Source organism: Cervus canadensis, chromosome 30 (genome assembly GCF_019320065.1).
Source record: "Cervus canadensis isolate Bull #8, Minnesota chromosome 30, ASM1932006v1, whole genome shotgun sequence".
Taxonomy (NCBI): domain Eukaryota; kingdom Metazoa; phylum Chordata; class Mammalia; order Artiodactyla; family Cervidae; genus Cervus; species Cervus canadensis.
The window spans coordinates 23898022-23913873 of NC_057415.1; the positions used below are offsets into that span (position 1 = coordinate 23898022).

The 15852-nt window shown below is 41.3% G+C and overlaps 1 pseudogene; it reads right to left on the reverse strand.

Moving 5' to 3' along the window:
* Nucleotides 1-1821: 1821 nt before the first annotated feature.
* LOC122431787 overlaps nucleotides 1822-15852 on the reverse strand; it is a 29072-nt pseudogene continuing 15041 nt past the window's right edge.

Consider the following 15852-nt stretch of genomic DNA (forward strand, 5'->3'; position numbering starts at 1 on the left):
AATGCCAAATATATGTATATGTGTGTATATATATAAACACATATGAAAGTGAAAGTGAAAGTCACTCAGTCATGTCCAGCTGTTTGCGACCACATGAACTATACAGTCTATGGAATTCTCCAGGCCAGAATACTGGAGTGGGGAGCTGTTCTCTTTTCCACAGGAACTTCCCAACCCAGGGATCGATCCCAGGTCTCCTGCATTGCAGGAGAATTCTTTGCCAACTGAGCCACCAGGGAAGCCCTTTATATATATGTACACACACATACATATATATGAAGAACTTGTTTGGATTGAAAATATCTACTATAATATAGACAAGATGCAATATACTAAATATTAATAAAAATCCAGGATGTATTAAAAAAAAATTACCAGGAAAAATGTAATACCCAGGATAGAGCAACTAGCTTTTAAAAAGAGATAATTTCTGTCCTAATTAAACTACTGTAGGAAAGAAGGAAAATTTCTGAATTCTTTTTATGAAATAAGTACAAAATTGACATAATACCTGATCCCCCAAAAGAACCCACAAAAAAAGTTTGATCTTATTTAATGTTAGAATTGGGATTAGATCTTAGTTCCTCACCAGGGAGCGAACCTGCATCTCCTGCAGTAAAAGCATAGAGTCTTAACCACAGGACCACCAGGAAAGTTCCTAGAGAGGTACTCTGACTGGCCAGGTCTGGGAAATGTGAAAACTTCTATGAGTGAAAGAGGAAGGAGGCTAACAGCCCCATTCATACTGAATGGAATGTTTTTACTCTAAACAGAAGGTATCAAAAGCAGAGAAAATAAAGAGGTTAGGCAGATAAAACTGAAGTGTCCTCATGTTACTTCTATTATTCTATATTGGCTCCCCATCATACCTACAAAATGATTCAGAATACTTTCCTACTGATTCCTCTTCACCTTGATTATCCATCATGTGAAAATTATATGAAATCCGAATTTCAGTGTTCACAAATAAAATTTAATTGGAACATGGATACAATCATTCATTACGTCCTATCTAAGGCTGCTTTTGTGCTATAACGGTAGGAGTGAATAAAAGTGACAGAGACCTTATGGACTACAGAGTCAAAAATATTTACTACCTAGTACTTTGCTAGAAAGAGTCTTATTGTTGTTCAGTTGCTAAGCCATGTCCAACTCTGCAACCCCACGAACTGCAGCACACCAGGCTTCCCTGTCCTTCACTGTCTCTTCTGGAGTCTGCTTAAACTCATGTTCATTGATTCAGTGATGCCATCCAATAATGTCATCCTCTGTTGCCCCCTTCCCTGCTGGCCCCCAATGTGGAAGCACATAATCCACACCATCATAACCATCAAAACTACTTTCCTAAACTGAAAATTCTGTGAATCTTAGATTGCTCCTCTTGAAAAATGCTATACATGTTTAGACACATAAAAATATTTTCTTTAGCTAGCTTTTGTTAAATTATTGATTGTAGGCTCATTCAATGTTACCTCCATAACTGCTTCCATATTGTCTTAATATATTTTTTACTCACGTCTAGTTTTCCAAACCAACAAAGTAACCATGAGCATATTATTTTTCTTTCTTTTTAAAAATGCTTATTTATTTATTTGGCAGCTCTGGGACTTAGTTACAGTATGTGGGATCTTCAATTTTCGCTGTGGCACGTACGATCTTTCTACTTGCAGCATGCAAACTCCTAGTTGCAGCATGTGGGATCTAGTTCCCTGACCAGGGAATGAATGCAGGCACCTTGCTTTGGGAGCATGGAGCCTTAGTCACTGGACAACTAGGGAAGTCTCACGAGCATATCTTCAAATATGAGAAAACTAAGCATATTTTTAAAATTATTTTATTCAAGTATAGTTGATTTACAATGTTGTGCTAAAAAGCATATTAATTTGGGTTTTAAGAAATCCATTTGCCAGCACCTGGTTCTATTGTTCCATGAAAATCAAGTGAAGGTCTGGTAAAGCATCCTATTCCTTCTCTATTTCTAGGAATATTTGCTCTTCTCAGAGATGACTGGTCACAACCGGAATAAGGTGTTTCCTGAGAAACTTCTGGATTTCCTTCCAAGAATGTTCATGTCCAGCTGCGTGTGGGAAAAGGAATTGCCTCCTCGGTGCATGGAGAAGTGGAGACTAGAGATCCTGGAGGCATAGCACAGGGGGGTGGGGGGAGGCTGCGTCACGTGGCCCACTCCAAAGTAAGACAGCAGAGTCCTGTTGTTCCTCCCACGTCTCCTCAGCTGTTCTGTGCTTGCTCTGCCTATGTTTTCCTACTGACATTCTTATCTTCTCCCACGATGAAGAGAAAATGTCCCTGGGTCTTTTCAATGGGGAGAAAAGAAGTCTCACTGGTTTCAGCTCTAGTTTCCTCAAATATGTGCTATAACCTTACTAATCCTAAGGCACTGATGGATAGGAGAGGAGGAGAGACTGGCAAGGGCTGATTTATCTGATCATGATATATCTGTGGAATGTCAACAGCAAAGCTGGGCTCATTAATAAGCACAGTGGCTGTGACTTATTTTAGGTGAATAGCCAGGGAAAGGCCAATCTCTGCTCCTTTCATATGGAGACTACCCCAATGCCTGGCCCAAGGACCTGTAAAAAATTAATACAGAAACCTCAAGTAACTATTAATACAACCCGGAGACCAGTAGGGGGACCTCTCATTTCTGCAACGATGGCAAACCCAACAGGTAGAAAGGCTCCTCTTCTTTCCAGCAAGGACTCAGTCAATGAAAAGTCTTGGGTTCTTTGCTCACTGTAAGCCCTCCCATCTTCCTTTTCCCCTCCAGGAAATCCTTCCCTTGCTGTCAGGGACTTGCATGTGGTTCACCATGGTTCCAGATCCCAACTTGCAATTTCTGCTGATCCTGAATAACCTCATCTTTGCTGGAAGAATATCTGACATCCTATTTGTTTTAGGTCAACATTTGGTGGCCTATACAAAGACCAGAGAGCTTCCCTGTGGCTCAGTGGTAAAGAATCTGCCTGCAATGCAAGAGACCTGGGTTCCATCTCTGGGTCAGAAAGATCCCCTGGAGAAGGAAATGGCAATCTGGGGAACCCCATGGATAGAGGAGCCTGGCAGGCTACAGTCCACAGGGACATGACTTAGCAACTAATCCACCACCACAAGGACCAGAGGAAACCCCCAAAGACTTTAGGGCTAATGAGCAAAGAAGTGCTGCTGCTGCTGCTAAGTCACTTCAGTCGTGTCCGACTCTGTGTGACCCCATACACGTCAGCCCACCAGGCTCCCCCATCTCTGGGATTCTCCAGGCAAGAACACTAGAGTGGGTTGCCATTTCCTTCTCCAATGAGTGAAAGTGAAGTTGCTTAGTCGCGTCTGACTCTTAGCGACCCCATGGACTGCAGCCTACCAGGCTCCTCCATCCATGGGGTTTTCCAGGCAAGAGTACTGGAGTCAGGTGCCATTGCATTCTCTGGCAAAGAAGTGATGTATCCACAACTGAGCCCTTTATTGCTCATTCCTTTTCTCACTGACCCTGCACATCTTTCTCCTGATTCAAGCCTTTGTATTCTGTGGACTAAGAATGCTGTCTGCCACATCAGTAGAAAAAGGATGTGGTGGCCATCAAGCCATTAGCCACTACAGCCCCTCCTCCGACAGACAACCCCGAGGGAACTCAGGATGGAAGCAAACAGGATGCTGATCCTAGATAGCTGATGTGTATATCAAAGGAATTATTTCAGTGAACCCAGATTCTTTTCTCTTCCTATATGTGACTTCACTTTCACTTTTCACTTTCATGCATTGGAGGAGGAAATGGCAACCCACTCCAGTGTTCTTGCCTGGAGAATCCCAGGGACAGGGGAGCCTGGTGGGCTGCCATCTGTGGGGTCACACAGAGTCGGACATGACTGAAGCGACTTAGCAGCAGCAGCAGCAGCATGTAGAAAAGTACAAATTCATTAATTTGAGATGACTGGTTTTCTTTAATAAATAGTAATCTTTTGATCAGTGAAACCTGGCTTGCAAAAACCTGGTTTTTGTTGAAAAACTCTTACATATCCTGGCTTCTCCCTTACCTCTAGAGAGCAGTCCCTCAGAGTGATCTGAGAAGCTGCCCCCCCCCCACCCCGCTTAAAAGTCCTCAGTTTGTCCACCAATTAAAACATAATTCTCAACTTTCAGGTTGTGCTTTTCTTTTTTTCAGTTGACCCCTGTTTGTACTTGAAGCTCTTCAGGTTGTATTAGGGATGTGTTTTTAGGTTTCACTCTTTCTGGTTAAAGCCTTGTTCTGTATGCAAGTACTCTTTTGGCAGTTCAATCTTATTCTGAGATCAGACTGCTTCAACTGAAATTGGCTGAGCAGCTATCAGCCCAGTTCCTTCAGGCACAGGGGTTATTTCACTGAAACAGTCAGTTCACTGAAACTGAACCATCAACCTGTACCTTTGGAATGGGCGTGGTTTCATAGGAATTAGCTGAGAAGCCTTCGGCCTGGCTCCTCCAGGACCAAGCTGCTCCCTCAGGACTGGCGGGTATTAGGCCTGCAGACAGTTTGAGCTGCAAGCTGTTAAAACTGAGCTGTTTAAAATATAAATTGTTTAAGCTGTTGGGAAATTATTCTTTTTTCTAGAGAAAAAGTCTCTGAGAAATGGTATCCTAGTTATCTACATATCTTGAGGGCACCCCCCCCCCACACACACACACACTGAGATTCCAGGAAATTTTAAGTTTAAAATCTTTATTTTTCCTCATGCTAATGGACTGACCTAACCAAAGGCAATTCAGAATATCAATGGCCATTATGGGTAACCTTTGAAATTCCTAAACTTAATTTTCTTAAAACCAAACTGGAATACAATAGCGCAAAAATCTTTAGAACTGAGTGAAATGCCTATTTTGAATGGTATTTGGGGATGATGGCATAAATTTTAGATATTGCATCCAGACAAGAAAATTAAAGCATAACATACTCCCTGTCAGAGCTGGGCCCTCCCTATGTGCAGTTTGCATCTGCATTATCCATTAACCAGACCGCCTCAAGGCAGGAATGCCCACTTGACTGTAAAAATTAACCTTTTCCCTTCTTCATATACCAGCAATGTCACTCCTTAAAAGATAACATTCCTTTCCTAGTCCTAGAAGAGATCATGGGGACCCATTGCTGGCTTTGTATAGTATTTGTCTGGACTGTGTATCGCTGATGAATTTTACATAAAACATCAATGTGCCACTTTGATGTATGATCTTTTGTTTCAAGAATGTATGTAACTGGGCCTTTGACCTCTAAACAAGAAGAACAGTCTCAGAAAGTCTGTCTCCTGGGTTATAATCCTCAGGTTGGCTTCAGTAAAATTTTCTATTTCTCCTGAAGATTAACTATTGATTAATTTTTCATTCACAGAGACTTCCCAACATTATCAGAAGTCTAAAACTGCCTTTCTGAAAAACAAGATTTTAAGATTAACCAAGGCAAATGAAATATTTTAAAAAGATAAAATGATGCCTGAGACCTCAGGTTCTTCATTGGCTTCTTTGTCTCAGGCTCTGACTCTGATGGGGGCTTCCCAGGTGGTGCTAGTGGTAAAGAACCCACCTGCCAATGCAGGAGATGTAAACACGCAGGTTCGATCCCTGGGACGGTAAGATCCCCTGGAGGAGGGTACAGCAACCCTCTCCATTATTCTTGCCTGGAGAATCCCATGGACAGAGGAGGGTGGCAGGCTATAGCCCATAGGGTCACAAAGAGTCGGACTTGGCTAAAGTGATGTAGCGTGCACAGAAGCTGCCTCTGATGCCATCTTGTCTTCCTCCCTCACCTCCCAGGCTCTGCCCTGGGCACCACCTTCTTTCTTTCCTGTGATGCCACCTACATTGCTTCTATACCCTCAATTTTTCTATACTAATTCTCTCATTTAATTTTCTTTTTGCCTGAAACCCTCCCCACCTTTTCTCTCTAAACTTATCAAAGCTCAGTTCAGTTCAGTCGCTCAGTTGTGTCTACGACCCCATGGACTGCAGCATGCCAGGCCTTCCTGTCCATCACCGACTCCCGGAGCTTGCTCAAACTCATGTCCATCAAGTTGGTGAAGCCATCCAACCATCTCATCCTCTGTCGTCCCCTTCTCCTGCCTTCAGTCTTTCCCAGCATCAGGGTCTTTTCAAATGAGACAGTTCTTCGCATCAGGAGGCCAAAGTATTGGAGTTTCAGCTTCAGCATCAGTCCGTCCAATGAATATTCAGGGCTGATTTCCTTTAGGATTGAATGGTTGATCTCCTTGCTGTTCAAGGACCTGGTGTCTGGGAAGGGAAACATCTTCCAGGGAGTGTTAATATGGACGTCGTAAGAAGGGAGTCTTTTATCAAAGCTAGTCCCTTTAAAACTAAGCCTTCTGAGGATGCAGAACCTTTATTTATATTTCCTGAACTAAAGCTGAACTGTGAGCCATAGTCAAAGATTTCCCCAAAATAACCGAAGATCCTTACAAATTTTGTGAAAAATTTAACATCGTTATTCAAACTTATCAACTTTGTTTTTCTAACTTACACCTACTACTTTCATATGCTTGTCAGTAAAGGTCAAGCCCAGGATAGATAAAAATCCCCAAATGGGAAAATCCTGAGATTTCCCTCTGATGGAGACAATTTTCAAACACTGAGGCATGGGGAAGTAATTTTGGCTTATACACAGCAGCCTGAACTTTGTATGAACTAGAACAGCTTGTTATACACACACAGCATATCTGCTTTAACCATCAAGGTAAAGAATATCTGTTTTGAAGATAAGGGGAAAAACTCCCTTCTTACGACATCCATATTAACACTCCCTGGAAGATGTTTCCCTTCCCAGACACCAGGTCCTACTGCCTCACTCTCTATATACTAAATCTATTTTGGAAACTTGAAGGAATATCCCCCTGTCATGTTTGATGTATGTTCTCTGTTCTGATAAAGTATATAACTATACTAAAAACCATTTTTCAAGCAAGCAGTTTCTCAGAGTAATCTGACAGGTTGTCTCCTGGGTTATAGTCCTCAGTTTGGCTCAAACAAAACTCCTTTCTATTCCTATTACAAGTGGTTTATTGATTATTTCCATCAACACCTAAGATTACAACACAGAGACCAACCTACTAACTTATATGATCTAATTTGGGCAATTGCTAGGTGACTTTTTCAAAGCCTGTTGATTGGAACAAAATTCAGACTTTTTACATGAAAACCCGATGAATCTGCTCATGACTATTACAATTAACTTCAGATTATTTTAAAAGAAAATTCTGATCTTTTAGAGGTTGATTCCACCCAGATAGCTTTAACTCTATGTTTATTAATGGACTAAACCAGAATATTTCCTTCCTAGTAAAAAGAACCAAGATGGAACGGGAGACTAGAATTTTCCACTCCAGAGTTTAGTTAATCTAGCAAACTCTCTCTCTCACACTCAAATGAGTCACCAAAATGAAAGACTACCGAAATTCTTAAACTCCAGCAAATGACAGTCCCTAAGTGAAAACCAAAACCCTCTTAGTTTTAAACACGTTCTACCCTCTAGCCAGTCTTTCCAATGTTCTCCCAGTTCTCAATAATAGGGTTTGGGGGGTACTACAGGGGTTCCTTCCCACCTTCCCTCTTAATAGAATGGGAGAAACATTTCCTCAGATTGGGGATGGGTCTCTTCCTGTTCTAAGTAACACCAGAACCACAATCTTGGTGCTCAGCACCACTACTATAAAGTAGCCCCTGCCTCGGAGTACTAAAACAATTCAAATATGGGATCTCTAGTGAACCCCAAAGAGCTTCCTGTCTCAACCTATTCCCTTTTGTTTAGGCCCTTTGAGAGATACACACCCTTTTCTCCTTAGCTCCTCTACCCTTAGCCATTTATTAGGTCGAGGCTTCCTAGATAAGCATCATGCCAGAATTTCTTTATCCCAAAAAGGGAAAATTATTCTAGCATTTGACAGTAGTCATCAAAGTAACCAACCACATAAATTAAATGACCCTTTGACATCTTTTCATTGCTTCAGCTCTGAGTCCTAGAGCTGATTCTCAAAACACTGATTATTTGTTCTATTGAATTAGCTACCACTTTCCTATGGACAAAATTCTGTAACTGACATGGGCAAAATTTACAGCACACCTCCCATCATGATTCAGATAGGTCCCTCAAAACCTTTTTCTGGAATTAATCAATACCTTTTAAGTAAAGAAGCCCTTAATAGAAGACTGCAAGTCTCAAGACCTCATTATCCCTTGTACTAGTCTTTCTAATATTTCTACTTGACCTGTGAGAAAACCTAGGACCCCAGAATGGATGTTCACCCAGAATCTCCAGGTAGTAACAACACATCCCTCGATGCCCTGTTGTCCCTAACTCTTATATGCTACTAATATAACTGTCACTAAGTAAACTCTTTACCATAACTGATCTATGCAGTGCATTCTCTAGTGCTCCAGCTGATGAAGCCACCCATTAACTTCTGCCTTTATTTGGAAAGAAAAAGAATTCACCTGAACACTAATGCCTCAGGTTTTACTAAGAGTCCTTATTTCTCAATTTCTGAAGGCTGGTCTGGATGACAGAATATGTGGATGATTTGCTTCTTTGCTCTTCTTCTCAAGCCTCCTCAAAGAAAGACAGCATACACTTGCTAAAGTATTAGCTTCAAAGGGACATAAAGCCACCAAAACTTCAAAGGAAAAGTACAGTTTGTCCAAACCCAGGTGTATATTTAGGGCATCTGATATGAGAACAGGGACTACACGTAGATCCAGATAGACTTTACAGTGTTCAGAGTTTCCCCAAACCCCAAACTAAACACCACTGTGACATTTTCTTGCGATAGTTGTTTATGCTGAAGTTAGATTTCAAATTTCTCTCTTATGGCCAAATCTCTTTGTGTTTTATTCAAGAATAACAACCCCAGCCCAATTTAAGAGGAAAAACCAGAAGACATAGCTTCTAAGGCCTTAAAGGAGAGCTTGATGAACTCACCTGCCCTGGGGAATTCTAATGATCAGACTCCCTTTTACCTTTTTTGAAAAGGAAGGAGATGCCCTTGGGGTACTCACCCCAAAACACAAGGACCACCACTGACCCTTAGGGTATTCTAGCCAGCAGCTGGATCCTGTGACATAGGGATACCCTCCTTGCCTTAGAGTGATTCAGTTCAGTTCAGTCACTCAGTCGTATCCAACTCTTTGCGACCCCATGGACTGAAGCACTCCAGGCTTCCCTCTCCATCACCAACTCCTAGAGTTTACACAAACTCACACCCATTGAGTCGGTGATGCCATCCAACCATCTCATTCTCTGTCATCACCTTCTCCTCCCGCTTTCAATCCTTCTCAGCATCAGGGTCTTTTCAAATGAGTCAGTTCTTCACATAGGTGGCCAAAGTATTGGAGTTTCAGCCTCAGCATCAGTCCTTCCAATGAATATTCAGGACTGATTTCCTTTAGGATGGACTGGTTGGATCTCTCTACTGTTCAAGGGACTCTCAGGAGTCTTTTCTAACATGGTAATACAAAAACATCAATTTTTCAGCACTCAACCTTCTTTACAGTCCAATTCTGATATCCATACATGACTACTGGAAAAACCATAGCTTTGACTAGACAGACCTTTGTTGGCAAAGTAATGTCTCTGCTTTTTAATGTGCTGCCTAGGTTGGTCATAACTTTTCTCCAAAGAGGAGAAAGCAAGTTCTTTTCATTTCATGGCTGCAGTCACCATCTGCAGTGATTTTGGAGCCCTGAAAAATAAAGTCTGCCACTGTTTCCATTGTTTCCCCATCTATTTGCCATGAAGTGATGGGACCAGATGCCATGATCTTAGTTTTCTGAATGTTGAGTTTTAAGCCAAGTTTTTCACTCTCCTCTTTCATTTTCATCAAGAGGCTCTTTAGTTCCTCGCTTTCTGCCATAAGGGTGGTGTTATCTGCATAGCTGGCGTTATTGAAATTTCTCCTGGAAATCTTGACTCCAGCTTGTGCTTCATCCAGTCCAACATTTCTCATGATATACTCTGCATATAAGTTAAATAAGCAGAGTGACAATATACAGCCTTGATGTACTCCTTTCCTGATTTGGAACCAGTCTGTTGTTCCATAACCACTTCTAACTGTTGCTTCTTGACCTGCATACAGATTTCTCAGGAGGCAGGTCAGGTGATCTGGTATTCCCATCCTTTAAATAATTTTCCAGAGTTTGTTGTGATCCACACAGTCAAAGGCTTTGGCATAGTCAATAAAGCAGAAGCAGATGTTTTTCTGGAACTCTCTTGCTTTTTTGATGATCCAGATGTAGGCAATTTGATCTCTGGTTCCTCTGCCTTTTCTAAATCCAGCTTGAACATCTGGAAGTTCACGATTCATGTACTATTGAAGCCTGGCTTGGAGAATTTTGAGCATTACTTTGCTGGCATGTGAGATGAGTGCAATTGTGCAGTAGTTTGAGCATTCTTTGGCATTGCCTTTCTTTGGGATTGGAATGAAAACTGACCTTTTCCAGTCCTGTGGCCACTGCTGAGTTTTCCAAATTTGCTGGCATACTGAGTGCAGCACTTTCACAGCATCATCTTTTAGGATTTGAAATAGCTCAACTGGAATTCCATCATCTCCACTAGGTTTGTTTGTAGGGATGCTTCCTAAGGCCCACTTGACTTCGTATTCCAGAATGTCTGGCTCTCGGTGAGTTATCATACTGTTGTAATTATCTGGATTGAGATCTTTTTTGGATAGTTCTTCTGTGTATTCTTGCCACCTCTTCTTAATATCTTCTGCTTCTGTTAGGTCCAAACCATTTCTGTCCTTTATTGTGCCCATCTTTTCATGAAATGTTCCCTTGGTAGCTCTAATTTTCATGAAGAGGTCTCTAGTGTTTCCCACTCTATTATTTTCATCTATATCACTGCACTGATCACTGAGGAAGGCTTTCTTATCTCTCCTTGGAACTCTGCATTTAAACAGGTATATCTTTCCTTTTCTCCTTTGCCTATCACTTCTCTTCTTTTCATAGCTATTTGTAAGGCCTCCTCAGACAACCATTTTGCCTTTTTGCATTTCTTTTTCTTGGGGATGGTCTTGATCACTGCTTCCGGTACAATGTTATGAACCTCTGTCCATAGTTCATCAGGCACTCTGTCTATCAGATCTAATCCCTTGAATCTATTTCTCACTTCCACTATATAATTGTAAGGGATTTGATTTAGGTCATACCTGAATGGTCTAGTGGTTTTCCCTTTCTTCAATTTAAGTCTGTATTTGGCAATAAGGAGTTCACGATCTGTGCCACAGTCAGCTCTTGGTCCTGTTTTTGTTGACTGTATAGAGCTTCTCCATCTTTGGCTGCAACAAATATAATCAATCTGATTTCAGTGTTGACCATATGGTGATGTCCATGTGTAGAGTCTTCTCTTGTGCTGTTGGAAGAGGGTGCTTGCTATGACCAGTGAGTTCTCTTGGCAAAACTCTATTAGCCTTTGCTCTGCTTCATTCTGTACTCAAAGGCCAAATTTGCCTGTTACTCCAGGTATTTCTTGACTTCCTACTTTTGCACTCCAGTCCCCTATAATGAAAAGAACATCTTTTGGGGTGTTAGTTCTAGAAGGTCTTGTAAGTCTTCATAGAACTGTTTAACTTCAGCTTCTTCAACATTACTGGTTGGGGCACAGACGTGGATTACTGTGATACTGAATAGTTTGCCTTGGAAATGAACAGAGATCACTCTGTCGTTTTTGAAATTGCATCAAGTACTGCATTTCACACTCTTGTTGACTATGATGGCTACTCTTTCTTCTAAGGGATTCTTGCCCACAGTAGTAGATATAATGGTCATCTGAGTAAATTCACCCATTCCAGTCCATTTTAGTTCACTAATTCCTAAAATGTCAATGTTCACTCTTGTCATCACCTGTTTGACCACTTCCAGTTTGCTTTGATTCATGCACTTAACATTCCAGGTTTCTATGCAATATTGCACTTTATAGCATTGGACTTTACTTCCATCACCAGTCACATCCACAACTGGGTGTTGTTTTTGCTTTGGCTCTGTCTCTTCATTCTTTCTGGAGTTATTTCTCCACTATCTCCACTAGCATATTGGGCACCTATTGACCTGGAGAGTTCATCTTTCAGTGTCCTCCTATCATTTTGCCTTTTCATTTGTTTATGGGGTTTTCAAGGCAAGACTACTGAAGTGGTTTGCCATTCCCTTCTCCAGTGGACTACATTTTGTCAGAACTCTTCACCATGAACCTTCCATCTTGGGTGGCCCTACATGGCATGGTTCATAGTTTCATTGAGTTAGACAAGGCTATGTTCCATGTGATCAGATTGGTTAGTTTTCTGTGATTGTGGTTTTCAGTCTGTCTGCCCTCTGATGGAGAAGGATAAGAGGCTTATGGAAGCTTCCTGATGGGAGAGACTGATTGAGGGGGAAACTGGGTCTTGTTCTGATGGGCAGGGCCTTACTCAGTAAATCTTTAACCCAATTTTCTGTTGATGGGTGGAGCTGCTCTTTCATTAGGCCCCTGCTCTTTCAGTTAAGACCACTGAGAAAATTGTCATGGAATCCCCTTAAACTGCTTTTGTACTTTATGCATTAGAAGCTTTCCTGAATTTTCATCACTCTCAACATTTCTCAGTCAGCCACCTCACCCCCTGTGAAGTCTTTTCTGTTAACTGTTCCTCACATAACTCTTCCACATTGTATTAAGCTTAACCCTGCTACTCTTCACCTCTCCTTCACTGAAGAAGTCCCTTTTGACAGCCTAACATTGAGAGATCACCTCCTGACTGGTCCTGATGATCTACAGGCAAATCCTCTGAGTAATACTGACCTTTCATGGTTCACTGGTGGTTATTATATAGAAGGTGCTGTGCTGGGTAAGCTACTTCCACTCCTTTTGATGTTGAGGCAGCATCTTTACGTACGGCTACTTTAGACCAACAGGCTGAATCATACACTATTACGTGGGCTTGTACTTTAGCCAATGGCAAAACTGGAAGCATTTATGCTGATAGCAGATGTGTTGTCAGAGAAGCTCATGATTTTGGAACATTGTAGAAGACCTGGCTTCCATACTTCCAGCCACAACAAAAATTTAAATGGCTTCATTTTTAACATTGCCTGCTGCCTTAGCTATTATTAAGATTCTATGAACATTCTAAATCTTACTCTCTGAAAGCTAAGGAAACCACTTTGTGATATTTACACACACACACATACACACACAAAAACCAGTCTTAAAGCATCCAGCAGTAGCTAAAACTTTGTTATGGTCCAAAGTTTTATTTCCCTAAATGATAACTTTAGAAAACTTGTTAGAGAAGCCCAACAATTGACCTCAGAAAAGGAAAAACAAGATTGGGAATTCAACAGTTGTTGGTTTGATAAAAAGAGAAAGCTCTGGTTTAGACCAAATGACAACCCATCCTACCAGAGACTCTAAAATTCTCACTCCTCACCACTGTACATGCATTAAACTGTTGATTTACTGACCAAATGATAGCATTCATGAGTCAATATTGGTGGGGAAATATTAACTAAGCCACAAAAAATGCACACTTTGCTTCTCCCACCTGTCCAAAACACAACCAATGGAAACCTATTCATACTGCTCCCAGACATTATTAACTGCCTAATGGACCATTCGAGGTCTGGCAAATGGCTTTCATATAACTTTTTGCATCTCATGGATATAAGTATGTTTTAGTCATTGTCTGTATATTTTCACACTGGACTGCAGCCTTCCCTTAAAGATGAGCTACTGCCTTCTGTGGCTAACATCCTTCCAGAAAAGATTATCCTTACCTTATCCCCACTTGAACTTCATAATGATCAAGGAACCTATTTTACTGGCCAGGTGCTTTGATAAGTCTTTACTGTTTGGCTGTTTACATAGATTTTATTGTACTTTCTGCCCTCAATCCTTTGGCTTAGTTGAACACACTAGTGGCATTATTAAGAGTCAATTAGCAAAACTAGTGAAAACCCTGTAAGTACTTTGACCAAAAACGTTGTCATTTGTCCTTCTAAATCTCAGATACATACCTTTTGGAACCCATAAACTCTTACTCTAGTCAAAGGACACCTAATGAGTTTGGCTTCTGCTTCTTTCAACCCACAGCCAATAAAAGAAGAGATATTCCAATATTGCAAAGACCTAATTGCTTCTGGGCTTTCCTGGTGGCTCAGATGGTAAAGAATTTGACTCCAATGTAGGAGACCTGAGTTCAACCCTGAAAGGCTGTTGCGGAACCGTGAAAGATGCTGGAATTCTTGGCCTCCAGGGGAGAGGAATTCAATCCAGGGCCAGTGACAAGGCTTGATCATAAAGAGCTTTTGTGTAATAAAGTTTTATTAAAGCATAAAAGAGATAGGAAAGCTTCTGACATAGACTTCAGAAGTGTAGAAAGAGTGCCCCCCTGCAAGTCTTTAGCCAGATGTTATATAGCTACTAGCAGGCTGCTAATTAGAGAAAGGGAATTCTCAAAACTCAGAGACTGGTACCAGGCCCTCACCCACAACATGCATTCTGAGATAACATTGGCACAAGGTGAGCTGTCCTGGGCCATAAAATGATTGACATGAATCTTGAAGAAAGGCAGATTTCCAAGTAAATATATAGTTTCATTAACACAGATTAGGAGAACAATGTATGAGTAAAACATACTGGTTTGCTGAGCCCTTATTGGTTCTGAATCTTAAGCAGAACTGACTTGGAGAAAGACAGAATCTAGGGTAAATACATAGTTCATTAACATAGCTTAAGAAAAAACATTTCCATAAGAAAAACACTTTGGTTAGCTCAAGGTTTGATAAAAGTTCAGGTGGAACCAGGTGTCATCATGGCAACAGAGAATTTTAAGAGAAACCTCCTTTTAATTTTGTATAGAGAAGGGAAAAATATCTGACACTTGTAGTTTGTTTCCTCCTGCCACTTAAGAAAGAGATAAAAAAATGTCTGACACTTGCAGCCTATTTCCTCCATTTGGAGACCCCTCACCTTCCTGCCTGTTACCAACTCAATCCCTGGGTTGGGAAGATCCCCTGGAGAAGGAATTGTCAACCCACTCCAATATTCTTGCCTGGAGAATCCCATGGACAGAGGAGCCTGGCAGGCTAGAGTCCAGAGGATCACAAAGAGTCAGATGCGACTGAGCAACTAACGCACACAAATTGCTTCTATTAACAATAATCATATTTTGGTAGAGTAATCTTTTCACAGTGTCGTCTTAGGACACAAGGATTTTATGATTCACATTCTGCAACCTGGAGATTTCATCTATTGAAAAAGACCCTTCCAGAAAAAAAGCTCTCTTCAGCCTCACAGGAAGGCCCTTGTGCACCAAACTCCAAGAGACTCTTGAATTTATGTGACACATATAAAGAAAGTATCAAACCCTGACTAGACCTGCACATCATCTAGTGACCTGAAAGTAAAAATTTCCCAGAACCGAAGCAGATGATATCTGATGAGACAGCTTTCCCAAGATATTCAGACTAGACCTATTGGAAGTTTGCTAACTTTTTTTCAGTCAGTTCAGTCACTCAGTCGTGTTCGACTCTCTGTGACCCCATGGACTGCTGCACGCCAGTCTTCCCTGTCCATCACCAACTCCTAGAGCCAACACCTACTCAAACTCACGTCCATCGAGTAGGCCATCCAACCATCTCATCCTCTGTCGTCCCCTTCTCCTGCCTTCAATCTTTCCCAGCATCAAGGTCTTTTCCAATGAGACAGTTCTTCATATCAGGTGGCCAAAGTATTGGAGTTTCAGCTTCAGCATCAGTCCATCCAACAAATATTCAGGACTGATTTCCTTTAGGATTGACTGGTTGGATCTCCTTGCAATCCAAGGGACTCTCTTTTTATGT